Source organism: Procambarus clarkii, chromosome 45 (genome assembly GCF_040958095.1).
Source record: "Procambarus clarkii isolate CNS0578487 chromosome 45, FALCON_Pclarkii_2.0, whole genome shotgun sequence".
In the NCBI taxonomy this organism is placed as follows: domain Eukaryota; kingdom Metazoa; phylum Arthropoda; class Malacostraca; order Decapoda; family Cambaridae; genus Procambarus; species Procambarus clarkii.
Window position 1 is genome coordinate 35,262,741 of NC_091194.1, and position 12,931 is coordinate 35,275,671.

Here is a 12,931-nt window from a genome sequence, read left to right on the forward strand (position 1 = left end):
ATAAATAAAATAATAATTTGAATTAGTTAAACCATGTTCTGTATATATTTTTTAGTACAAATTAACAAATTTATAGATCTACTAAAGAATTGGAATCTGCTAAAGCTCAAGTGCAACTATAATAGTATGAAATATTTTTACCATACGCAGCAAAAATAGAGCTGTATAGTCCTTCGAATGTAGAAGCTGGGTGTAGTGGAGTTTCGAGAATATAATAAGTTTTTTTGTTACAAAAGAATAAAATGAAACCTTTTTTTCGAGGAGCATTTTACTTTCATCCTAGACTGAGAGAGTGTGCTAGCCAAAGCTCCTCCGTTTTAAAGCTATTTATTATACATTATGGATGTTTTAATGATTGAACTATTGGTTTTAGTTGAAGCTCTGAGGACAGAATTAAATTACCTATGGGACGAAGTACAGCAGTTGAAAGAGCATCAGGCGAAAAGAAATGAGGAGACCAGCTTTAAAAAGAACACTTGGAAAGTTGTTAAGGATAAAGGTCTTAAGAAAACTTTGGTAATAAATTATCTATCAGCTCACCCACAAGAAGAACTTCATTCAGATTACAGTGCTTAAAGTAACAGTTACCTAATTTTTAATTAAAGCTCTTCTAACCTTTGATATATATTGATGAAAATATCCTTGAAAAAACAACTCTTCTAATAAAATTTTAATCATCACAAAAACTTTATGACCTCTTGTTCTTTTAAGCTTTGTATAACAGCAATTTTAGCCCAGACTTGTCACTGGCTGTGCTTGTTCTGCCTGACTTGTCATTGGGTGTGCTTGTTCTGCCTGACTGAATTGTCACTGGCTGTGCTTGTTCTGCCTGACTGACTTGTCACTGGCTGTACTTGTTCTGCCTGACTGTGACTTGTCACTGGCTTTATTTACTTAAATCATTATTACCATTGAGATGTTGAGGGTAATTATAACTGTATATAATTAAAGTCAGAATCATCCTTTATTAACTTATTTACCTTAAATTAAACCTCACATTAGTACAAGCCAGGAATTTTTTGGGGGTGCCTAATTTTAAAAATCAAAACTATTAATAATGTCATCAATTCTCATTATATATTTCCTCACAATAACAACTCCAATAATCATATGTCTATTCTCATATAAAGATGAACAGTAGACCTAATAAAAATGGGCACACTAGATGTTTGTACATGAATGTATCTTTCATTTAAAACACTTTTAATAACCATAGGAAAGTTGGAACCAAACATTATCACTAGTCGTCCTTTGAAATTTTTAAGTATACTAACGATAGTCATATAAAAATTCCCAATTGGTTCATTGATTATAAGTATATTGGCATTTGAATATTCTTTATTAATAAAAGTTTCTTTAACTATATGCCTAATATACCCGTTTGGTAACCATTTAACTGCAGTTATATACTCTAATCTTTCTGTGTTTTCTGTTGGAATAATGCTCACACCTCGATTCAGCAAAAAACTCTCAACCCATCCACCACGAGCATAAATAGACACCACAGTGTCCTTTGGGTTTATAAAACTCATTATTTCATCAAGCTCCTTCTTGGTAAGTATATGCTTTCCAAAAATAAAAATGTGCTCTTGCCAATAACAATCGTTAGCATAATTACAAATATTTTCAAGATGTTCTAATCTTATTTTTGATGCACAATTTAAGACAGTAGATTTCGGCTGGAAATAAGCAATCTCACCTTGCCAAGATAATCGTTCATCTTCAGAAAAGAAAGATGAACGTGGATAACCATCTATTGGTAGTTCAGGGTGGAATTGAGGTGAAAATTTATTATTTATATGATGTCCCCAGAATGGAATATGTGCAACTGAAAGATCTTGCAACAGAATGTGATCTAAATCAACTTCAATATTTACTAACTTAGGTAGAGAGGATTTCTTTTTCTTTGGGTGTATCATTAACACTATTAAATGTAAAAATGCACCATGAAATAAATCTGTTTGGTTGCCTTCAGGAAATTCTTTGATTATTATGATATATGTACTGTAAAATAGAATAATTAAATAAAATAAAGTTAATATAACCTGATAACAGTTCATATAAAAAAAAGGAGTAATATTAATCCCATACTTAAAACCATATAATAACCATGTACTCCATAGATTAATTTCCACATAAAATAAGTAATCATTAAACATGCTACTAGAAATAAGACATTTGTGTCATCTATAGTACATATACCAATTCCTAAGCAGAAATATATAACCATATATTGAACTTGCTTCCTGCAAACTTCTCTGTTTCTTTCACATATTAGGTAAAAAAGAAGTGCAACAAAATTCACTTCTCTAAGCCCTGAATAATACCAAAAAAGACCACAAAGAACTGTCCACAGGTTAAATATGTGTGTACTATAAACATCATCTAAATACAGTTGAATTTCATATGAAAGTGGTTGCCAAATGAAATCTTCTAACAGCAACATCATGATGATAATGATGATGATGGAAGCCAATCAATAAGTCTATTCTTACTTAAACATCCTGTAGACAAAAGAAAAAAATATGATTTAGATTATTTCCACACCATACAACACACACATACATAAATCAGCGATGTTTCTTATATTTATAGACTTCCCCATCTTTATATATATGAAGATCAATAGTTCAAAGAATATCCCCTAAACATTCTAAATTGTTTTCAGATTTTGTTTTAGGAAGGCAGTTTAATCTTTTAAGATTTTGTTTGGGGAGAGAACAGAGAAGAATAGCCTCTAACCAATTTACACATTTAAATTTTTTCATAAGTAAATTATACAAATTATATATAACAATTCTTGTTACTTCATTTACATATTTTACAGTAGGTGATCGATTATATACATTACTTAAATTATCTTTTATGTCATATATATCGGTATGGGACAGAAGAATGGGTTTAATACATCTTTCATTCAATATAGGTTTTCTAATTAGAGAATAAGGTATTTTTCCTTGTATAGTCCAAATAGATTCCATAAGAGCCCATCCTTGATATCGTAACGTATTTTCTAAGAGAATAATGTATAATTTGATAATATGAATTCTTTTTAGGAGTTTGTATAAATAATAACTGAATTGTCTTCGAATAAAATCAAGAATAAATTCACATCGGTAATGATCCCATTTTCCATTTATTATTAAAAACCCAATATTTTGACATATATCTATATATGTGTCAAACATAACTGATATAATATTATTAAATTCACTATCTAACATATCAAACATTGGCAAATAAATATGCTTTATATTATAATTATAAAGATTAATTGAATAATTTAATATATCAATAAAATATTTACCAACTAAAATTTTAACTTGTGAATCAGTAATAACATCTCCCATTATTTTTTTATTTAGTAAAAAATCAAATGGTATGGTAAATAAATTTGTTTTTGGTATACGACTACACTCAGGAACAGTACTTACTGTGATTACAGGAACAGATGAACTGGTCTATAAACCCTCATAATTTGCCTGTTTATATACCTTCCATCCCAGGTATACAATAATTACTATCTCTATTATAATCTCATTTGTGTTATTATTATCTTTCCATAAAATATAGTGAGAAAGACGTGGAGGTAGGGGAAGGGGGATGGGGGTGCATCCAAGAATCTCTCTATCAAGTCGATAATATGGCCAGATTGTCGACGTCCTTATTTTTGCAAGCGTCCATGAACACATCATCTTCTTCATCAGTGAAGTGTCGCTACTGCCATCCTTGACCCCGACTCAAAACTTAATTTAACCCCCAAAAAAATATAAAAATTGGTGTTCTATGATAATGTATAAACACTATAAACCTCACTGAGATGGTAACTAAAATACAAAGTTAGTTGGTATAGTTTGACAACCTGTTGTAACATATCTATATTTATAATATAATAATTAATATATGGTCAGTTTAAATGTGCATTTTTTTATATAAAATAGGATGAAATAAAATATTAATATACAGTTATTCCTCATCATTGATATTTGCACATTGAGCACATATTAAATCAAAACTATTAAAACGTGTAAATCTTACCGCTACCATATCACACCAATTGATTTTTTGTTTTAGAGCAAAATATTCATCCTTTAGAGATTTAGAACAATAAAGACAGTAGTGGCGTTCACTTATATTAATTTCATTAAATGTCGCCAATTGTTGTCCAAGAATTGTATTAATATCTTTTTCAAATGAATTATTCAATTCAATTTCCAATACATCAAATTTTAAATTGTTAGTGATTGTTGCAATCATATGATGTTCACAAATTACATCTTTTCCTTTAAATAATCGAACTAATGAAAATGTTGGCATAGTTTGAAATGTTATTAACATATCTGTATAAATGATATAATAATTATAACTTGGATGATATTCACCATTAAAGGTGCATTTTGTTTTTAACAAAAATATAAAATCTGGTGTTCTATGATAAGATAATGCATAGGCACTATAAATCTCACTGTAAGTTAACGGAGGTGGTAACCAACAATTGCATTCACCATCATATTCATGTCGGTCATATAAATTATATATAGAGAGAACATCATCTAGAAATCTTTGAAAACTTCCATCTATTGTAATAACACAAAATTTTTCCATATAAGAATTACAATAATGGTCATAACAGTACATATATATACTTGAAATAGATGAACAAATAACTAAAACATTGTCTTCACAACTCCTTTCTTGCACCTGACACATTTCAGTACTTACAGGAATTATAAAGTTACGTAGTCCCAAAATACAATACATAATCCAACATAAATCCTGATTCCTCTTACTTACCATTAGTAGATATACATTAATATTTAAATTATAACAGGGTTTATTTTGTTCAGATAAAATGTTTCTAAATTTGATTACTGAAATTTCTTTCACTTTTTTTCTCCAGTCTTCCTCCCTATTAATATCAGAAGAATCTGGCATAAGCACCAATACATCAAAAGAAAAAGAAAAAGAATTATACATAGAAAATGAACAAATAGCATTTTGCGGTAACTGTTGTACAAGTGGCTGCGATTCGATAATTAAAAATTGCAAAGATGAATGCCGCTTTACTATCTTCAAAACTATACTGACTATATCCACTCCAGGAACATAATCGACACGTGTAATTTCACCTTTACTTGGAACATGATTGATTAGAAGGGCCTGTTCACAATAATATGTTTGTTCTGACGATTGAAGAATTATATTTTCTGTCAGATAGAGTGCAGAATGTACCTTATAATGATTAATATTAGATTGCTGTAAGTTTTGAAAAGAAAAAAGAAAAATAACTGTATATCCATAAAAAATATCCAGAACAGTTGACGTGGGATACATTCGAAGACAAATATTTAACAATTGTAAAATATCATCTGTATCCCGAGAGAACATTGTCATAGCTGTCACTAAAGACCACACTTTGTTTTTGTTTATCATACCTTTTAAAGGATGATTAACACCCGTCATTGTTTTTAATGTTGATGTAAACATAGGATGATCATTCAATAACTCAAATAGTTCAGAGTCTTTTTTTTCTTGACCCATTTTCGACCAGTTATTCATTTTAGTCTCGATCATCTTTAGAAGGCCTCTCATACAGTATCTTCCATCGGTTATGTTGTATTTGATGTTACATAATTGTTCCACAATATAGGATGCATTGTAAAGAGACAAATTACCATCTTCATTGCTATGTAGAAGTGGACTAGGGAAAAGAGTATACGAATCCCATATTAATCGATGAAAAAGAGTGCGGAATGGCATGTATGACGAGTCAAGAATAACATGGCTCCAAATTTTACAAACTCTGGAACAAATAATTAAAAGATGACGATATGGAACCAGTGCAAATATGTTTTCTAATAACACCTGTGGTAGGGACGACATTTTTTGGATTAGAGTTTGCATCAACACCTGTTGTATTACAGTGTTCAGCAAGCAAAACAGTAAGTAATTTAAGTAGGGTAGTAGTAGTAGTAGTCTTTTTTTTTTTTAATCAGGGACTCAAATCTCTTTTTTTTCAACTATCCATCAGGGTGTTTGTGACTGTTGTCACATCTGCACACGTTCAATGTTGAATATACTATCTAATATCATTGGATACTAACCAGAAAACTAATCAATATCGACATAGTATAGAGTATATAGTATAGTGCTGGATACTGGAAAACAATCCAACATTGAATGACTCATTCAACATTGAATTACTCATTCAATATTGAATGGTATTCCAATATTTAATATAATATCCAATATCACTTAATACTGGAAAACTACTCAACAGGATAAAAATAATAACATATTTGACTTTGGTTGCATAATTACTTTATTTTTTAAAAATATCTGAATTAAAAATCATATAATTAAAAAAAGAGAAAATTAAGAATGAATAATCTACTGTCAACAATTATTATGTTAATACTATTAATTATTTTCCTAACAGTTATAGTAGTCATTAATTCATGGAAAAAATCTAAAAATACTAAAAAATTATATAAAAAGGAAAACAATTACAATTCCATCAGCCATGACACAACACCAGAGTCCATTGAGCTAATACAAGATGTAGGAGGAGGAGTGGGAGGGGAATTACACAACGCAGGAGTAGTGGGAGGGGAATTACACAACGCAGGAGTAGTGGGAGGGGAATTACACAACGCAGGAGAAGGAGTAGAGTTACATGACGCAGGGGAAGGAGGAGCAGAAGAATTACAAGACGATGGAGAGGGAGGAGGAGGAGGAGGAGGAAGAGAATTACAAGACACTGGAGAAGGAGGAGGAGGAGGAGAATTACAAGATGCCGGAGAAGGAAGAGGAGGAGAATTACATGATGCCGGAGAAGGAAGAGGAGGAGGAGGAGGAGGAAGAGGAGGAGGAGGAGGAGGAGTAGGAGAATTACAAGATGCCGGAGAAGGAGGAGGAGGAGAAGAAGGCGGAGGAGAATTACAAACAAGTGAAAATGAGTCCTCTGGCGTTCCTCACATCATCAGTCAAATGGAATCCGTCTAACAACCTCGTGAATTACTTCAAGAATTATTACAATCCTCCACAGATTCGTCTGAACTTCGAAAATCCCAAATGAAATCCAAACTTATAGAATCATTATTCTCGCCATTTATCGAAGACATAAAAACTTATAAAGGTCTCTTTATTGTTCCCAAACCACCAATTTCGTATAATCCTAAAACTATTACTGAAACTGATAAGACACTAATTCAACCCTTTAATAAATTCCTTAGTTATTATGATGAAATCCACAACTTTACCAATGGTTATTCTGCATATTACATAAATAAACTATATACAAATTCTAATATTGATAGGGGATATTATACAAAAAATCCAATTATATTAATATTTCCATGGAATTTCCATAATTTCACACCTGATATTTATACAGATCGACGTGAAATAAAAGACGTCAAATTAAAGAACAATTTAGATGCATCACGTAAAAAATGTCGAAAGGAAGGAAAACGATTTTACATGAACAAATTGTTGATATCATGTACCCATGCTGCAAGTCAAGATACAGTGGTACCTCGCATAACGATTGCCCCAAAAGACGAATATTTTGGGTAACGAACGGCCCGATCGGCGTCAAATCGTCCCTTATGACGAACGCTGGTTTGAGTAACGTCAACACCACATGGTGGGGTCGCGCTGCTTCTTGCACATTCTTAGACGCCTCCGACGATGCACATAAATTATGTTGTTCTTGTTTAAAGATGCTAATGATGCTGGGATATAAAAGGGTGACTACTGAGATGTTGCAAAGCATTAACGTTTTTGTAGGAAAAAAGAAATGAAATGTCTGATATACAACAAATGTCAAAAAGGTTCGGCAGGTAGGCTGCTCCATTATAACAATCTTTCTTTGTTTCAAATGTGTTCCATTTGTTTTTTATTTGTCATTTGCGTCTCAATAATGGAGAAGCCTACCTTATATACACTGAATAAACCATTATGACATTTTCCTTTCTTCAAATGTGTTCAATATTTATTTTTCATTTGCCTTATAGCAAAAGGTTCGTTCGGTGGTCGGCAGGTAGGCTGCTCCATGTTTCTTACATACAAAAAACGTAAATAATAAAAAAATGAAGAATTTTGAAAACCAGTACAAATGTCAAAAAGGTTTGTTCCGTGGTCTACAGGTCGGCTGCTCCATGTTTCTTAAAAAAAAAAAAAAAACGAAAAATAAAAGAACTGTTGAAACAATTTGAAAAATGGACAAATGTCATAAAGGTTCGTTCAGTGTTTGTCGGGTAGGCTGCTCCATTATTGAGACGTAAGTGACAAATACAAAACAAATGGAACACATTTGAAACAAAGAAAGATTGTCATAATGGAGCAGCCTACCCAACAAAAACTGAACGAACCTTTTGCCATAACGAATATGAAAGACAAGGGCTGCTGGCTGGGTTAGTACTGCGTGAGCAACCATTTGTGGCACACGTGCCTCTGGCTCTCAAACACCTGTCCCACACGGTGTTGAAAGACTGTGCTCAGTCGGTGCAATTCAGACCCTTTTGTTTGAAGAACATAAGGGTCATAACATTGGTGAAGCTAGGCGCAATAAGGGCTTAACACAACGGTCGGATGCCAGTGATACAGCACCTATGAGGATGATACAGCAAGCGTATCCAGGTGTAGCTCTGAGCCCCACCCTTGCCATCTCTAATGTATATAGATGATACATAGATGAATCGTTTTCTGCGTTCAGTGATGATGCATCTGATACAAGTAGCATAGATTAACAGTGTTAGCGGCTTCCATGGTGGTGGTGTTCATTGATATTTTCAAGAATACCTGAATCTTTTCCTGACTGATGGACACTCTTTGAGGCTAGCTGAATCTCTTCCTGACTGATGGACACTCTTTGAGGCTAGCTGAATCTCTTCCTGTGTGGGACCTTACAAAGCGATCTTTTCAAGACTACCTTACAAATTGAGCTTTTCCTATAATCGTTTCAATACTACTTTATGCTTTACAAGCTTGGCTACATACCACCTACAAGTACTAAAGCCAAGGGTGCACGCAAGTGCGTTATTTGCAAGCACACATAACGATGAAACAGGAAGCAAAAATCTATCTGTAGCTGGTGCAAGGAGAGCAAAGTCGCGCTGTGTACCATGGACTACTTCGTTGACTATTATGCACCTCCAAAGTACTGAGTGTGTAATACAGTGTGTTACTGTGTAAATAGTATGTGAAACTGTACATATTGTAATATTAGTGAATTTTTACCACGTAATATTGTGACAATAAACATTTATTGTGGACACATTACTGACACATGTATCACAGTTTCATGGAAAATTATGAACATTCTACTGTATACATATTGTAAAGGTCACAAATATGCATCATATACGATAAATGAAACAAATAAAACCGCATTGGAAATGCATAGAAAAAATATTTGAAAATATATTTGTGGCAACACGCGGTGCTTGAATGGCCTGCGCGACCGTGTCTGGGAGCTTCACACACGGGCGACCAGGCCCTGATGACGTCACAGCGCACCTTGTCCACGCCCTCACAGCCAAAGTAAGTGGAATTTGGTAATTATTTTTACATAGACATGTTCAGGGACGGTAATTTATCATTTTACAAAGAAAAATTTTATTTTGGGGAACATTTGATGTCATGCACTCTGGGGAAATTTCACAATAAACACAGTGCATCACACTGGTTACATGGGGGGACACTCGTTTTGTATGACGTCCGTTTCACATGACGAACATGGAACGGATTAAATTCGTTATGCGAGGTACCACTGTATATTTAATTGTGGATTTTATTCGGACAGTTTCCCAATGAAAGAAAATTCACTACCCCCATTCGTGGTTATGAAACTTGAACTCGAAGACGGTCATAATGAGGTGGAATGTAGAATGTTAGCTAAGAATATTAATTCCTCAGACACATTTGCTAGCATTAAATTTAACATTTATGTGGAAGTCGAGAAAGAAGAAGAAACAAAAGAATCACATGGAGGAGGAGAATTACAAAATGCAGGAGAAGGAGTAGGAAAGGTAAAAACTTCACAAACAGTAGAAGGAGGAGGAGAAGGAGGAGGAGGAGGAGGAGGAGGAGAACCACAAACAGTTGGAAGAGAAGGAGGAGAATCACAAACAGTAGAAGGAGGAGGACAAACAGTAGAAGGAGGAGGAGGAGGAGAACCACAAACAGTTGGAGGAGAAGGAGGAGGAGGAGACCCACAAACAGTTGGAGGAGAAGGAGGAGGAGTAGGAGGAGGAGGAGGAGGAGGAGAACCACAAACAGTTGGAGGAGGAGGAGGAGGAGGAGACCCACAGACAGTTGGAGGAGAAGGAGGAGGAGAATCACAAACAGTTGGAGGAGAAGGAGGAGGAGGAGGAGGAGGAGGAGGAGAATCACAAACAGTAGAAGGAGGTGGAGGAGGAGGAGGAGGAGAATCACAAACAGTAGAAGGAGGAGAAGGAGGAAAATCACAAACAGTTGGAGGAGGAGGACAAACAGTAAAAGGAGGAGGAGGAGGAGGAGGAGTAGGAGGAGGAGGAGAAGAATCACAAACAGTTGGAGGAGAAGGAGGAGGACAAACAGTAGAAGGAGGAGGAGGAGGAGGAGGAGGAGAAGAATCACAAACAGTTGGAGGAGAAGGAGAAGAATCACAAACAGTTGGAGGAGAAGGAGAAGAATCACAAACTGTTGGAGGAGAAGGAGGAGGACAAACAGTAGAAGGAGGAGGAGGAGGAGGAGGAGGAGAAGAATCACAAACAGTTGGAGGAGAACCACAAACAGTTGGAGGAGAAGGAGGAGGAGGAGGAGGACAAGGAGGAGGAGAATCACAAACAGTAGAAGGAGGAGGAGGAGGAGGATCACATAGAACCCCCCACCGAAAAAAAAGATAAAAAAAACTGGATTCAGTTTAGTGGAAGAAAACGTATTTATCTTGACCCAGACGCTGGTCTTATAGAGTCATTTAAATTTTATTTACTCTGATATATAAAAGGCCCGGAGATTTTATATACTCTGGTATATAAAACGTCAAAAAAGTATATAAAATTATCAATTGAATATAAAATTAAAGGTTCCCACCAGGCTTCTGTGCTGGCTAGGGTTCAAGTCTCCTGGTGGGAAAGCGTTCTCAAGTTGTATAACTTCACTCTCGTGTTTAGGAGAGTTGTGAATCGAGCATAGACATAGTGTTCTCCCATATTAACAGGGACTTGATGAAAAACGTAAAAATGATAGTCATCCTTAAGAATTATTTGACTCTAAAATTCAGGGATGGTCAACTTCTTGGGCTGCTCCCAAGAGAACTGTTGCCGTCCAAAATGTCCATAACACGACGTATCACTGTAAATTGGTCTCTTTAAGCCCAGCTCCTTGACAATATGTCCTAGTCGTAGATCAAAGTTGTGGTTAACAATCTTCAGAAGCTGTTTTGATGTGTACTGTGAGGTGCCATAGTGGAAGATGCTGATGCTTATGGGGTGCACAACACTAATGGCGTAAGATACCTGAACCAAACAGCGTCTACATAATTTGTTTTTCACCAGTGACTTGGCAACCCATCGGGCGGCATAGGCCGCTGAGCGGTCAATCTTTGTGTAATCTTTGCCAGAGAACGCTCCCCCGCCGTGAGCACCCCACCCACCGTAAGTGTCAACGATGATTTTCCTACCAGTTAGCCCAGCGTTACCTTGAGGTCCACCCATAATGAATTCTCCGCAAGGGTTGATGTGGTATTTCGTTTGAGTATCTATATATTTTTCAGGAATAATGACCTTGATGACCTTCTCTATAACCTCGTCACGCAAAGCTTCGACAGTAATTTGTTCTGAGTGCTGTTCAGAAGCGACAACAGTGTTCACTCTTTTGGGAATAACAGCTCCTTCATCGAAGACATACTGGCATGTGACTTGAGTCTTACAGTCAGGTCGCGCCCACCAGAACGTCCCATCTCTTCGCAGCTCGGCAATCTTCTGATTGAGACGGTGTGCCAGCATAATAGTTAAGGGCATGCACTCATCGGTCTCATCAGTGGCATAACCAAACATCAGTCCCTGGTCCCCTGAACCAATGTTGTCATCACTGCGCCTGATGTGTACACCATTAGCAATCTCCGCTCACTTTTGCTCCAGGGCCAGAAGAATATTGCAGGTCTTGTAGTCAAAGCCCTTTCGTGAATCATCAAAACCAATTTTCTTAACAATATCACGCACAATTTGTTGATAATTAACTTGGGCCTTGGACGTAATCTCCCCACAGATCAGGATCATACCAGTTTTGGTACACGTTTCACAAGCAACTTTGGCGTCAGGGTCCTGGCTAAGATGGGCATCAAGCACTGCGTCGCTGATCTGATCGCAAATTTTGTCGGGGTGGCCTTCGCCTACACTCTCACTGGTGAAGAGGAACGTCTCATGATCTCCATCCATGCTCTCAGTGCACTATCCTGGGGAACGAAAATGTTACTTCTAAGTACTCTTGAATTTGGGACTAGGTTTCCTTGGCTAGATTTTAACTAAATAAAAATCCGTTATTAAAGGAATATTATTAAAAACATTGACCTAATTGTGTGAAGAGAGAAAGAGAGAGAGAACGCTAACCTGGTCACGTGGAGAGAGAGCAGCTGAGCAACTGTAAAGCAAGTGTGCAGCTGCTCTGTCTTATAAGAAAACTGTGAGTCAAAAAAGTATATGGATTTTTGAAATGATTATAAACCATTAAAAAAAAAAAACATTATTACTCATTCTAATTGGAAGAGTGAATGTATAATTTGGTAACCTGTAATCCTTAACTCTTTATGAACATAATAATTCCATCTGGTGAAAGGGATAATAATAATATTGTGTCAATAATTAGAGAAGTATTTATTAGTCATATATAAAAATGTAATAGAAGAAACAATAAGATTTGAAATTCAATTCATATATTTCCAACC

At 35.4% G+C, this 12,931-nt stretch overlaps 1 pseudogene; it reads right to left on the minus strand.

Annotated features, from left to right (window-relative positions):
* Positions 1 to 11,270: 11,270 nt before the first annotated feature.
* On the minus strand, positions 11,271 to 12,425 carry LOC138350335 (S-adenosylmethionine synthase-like; annotated as a pseudogene).
* Between the last annotated feature and the right edge of the window lie 506 nt (positions 12,426 to 12,931).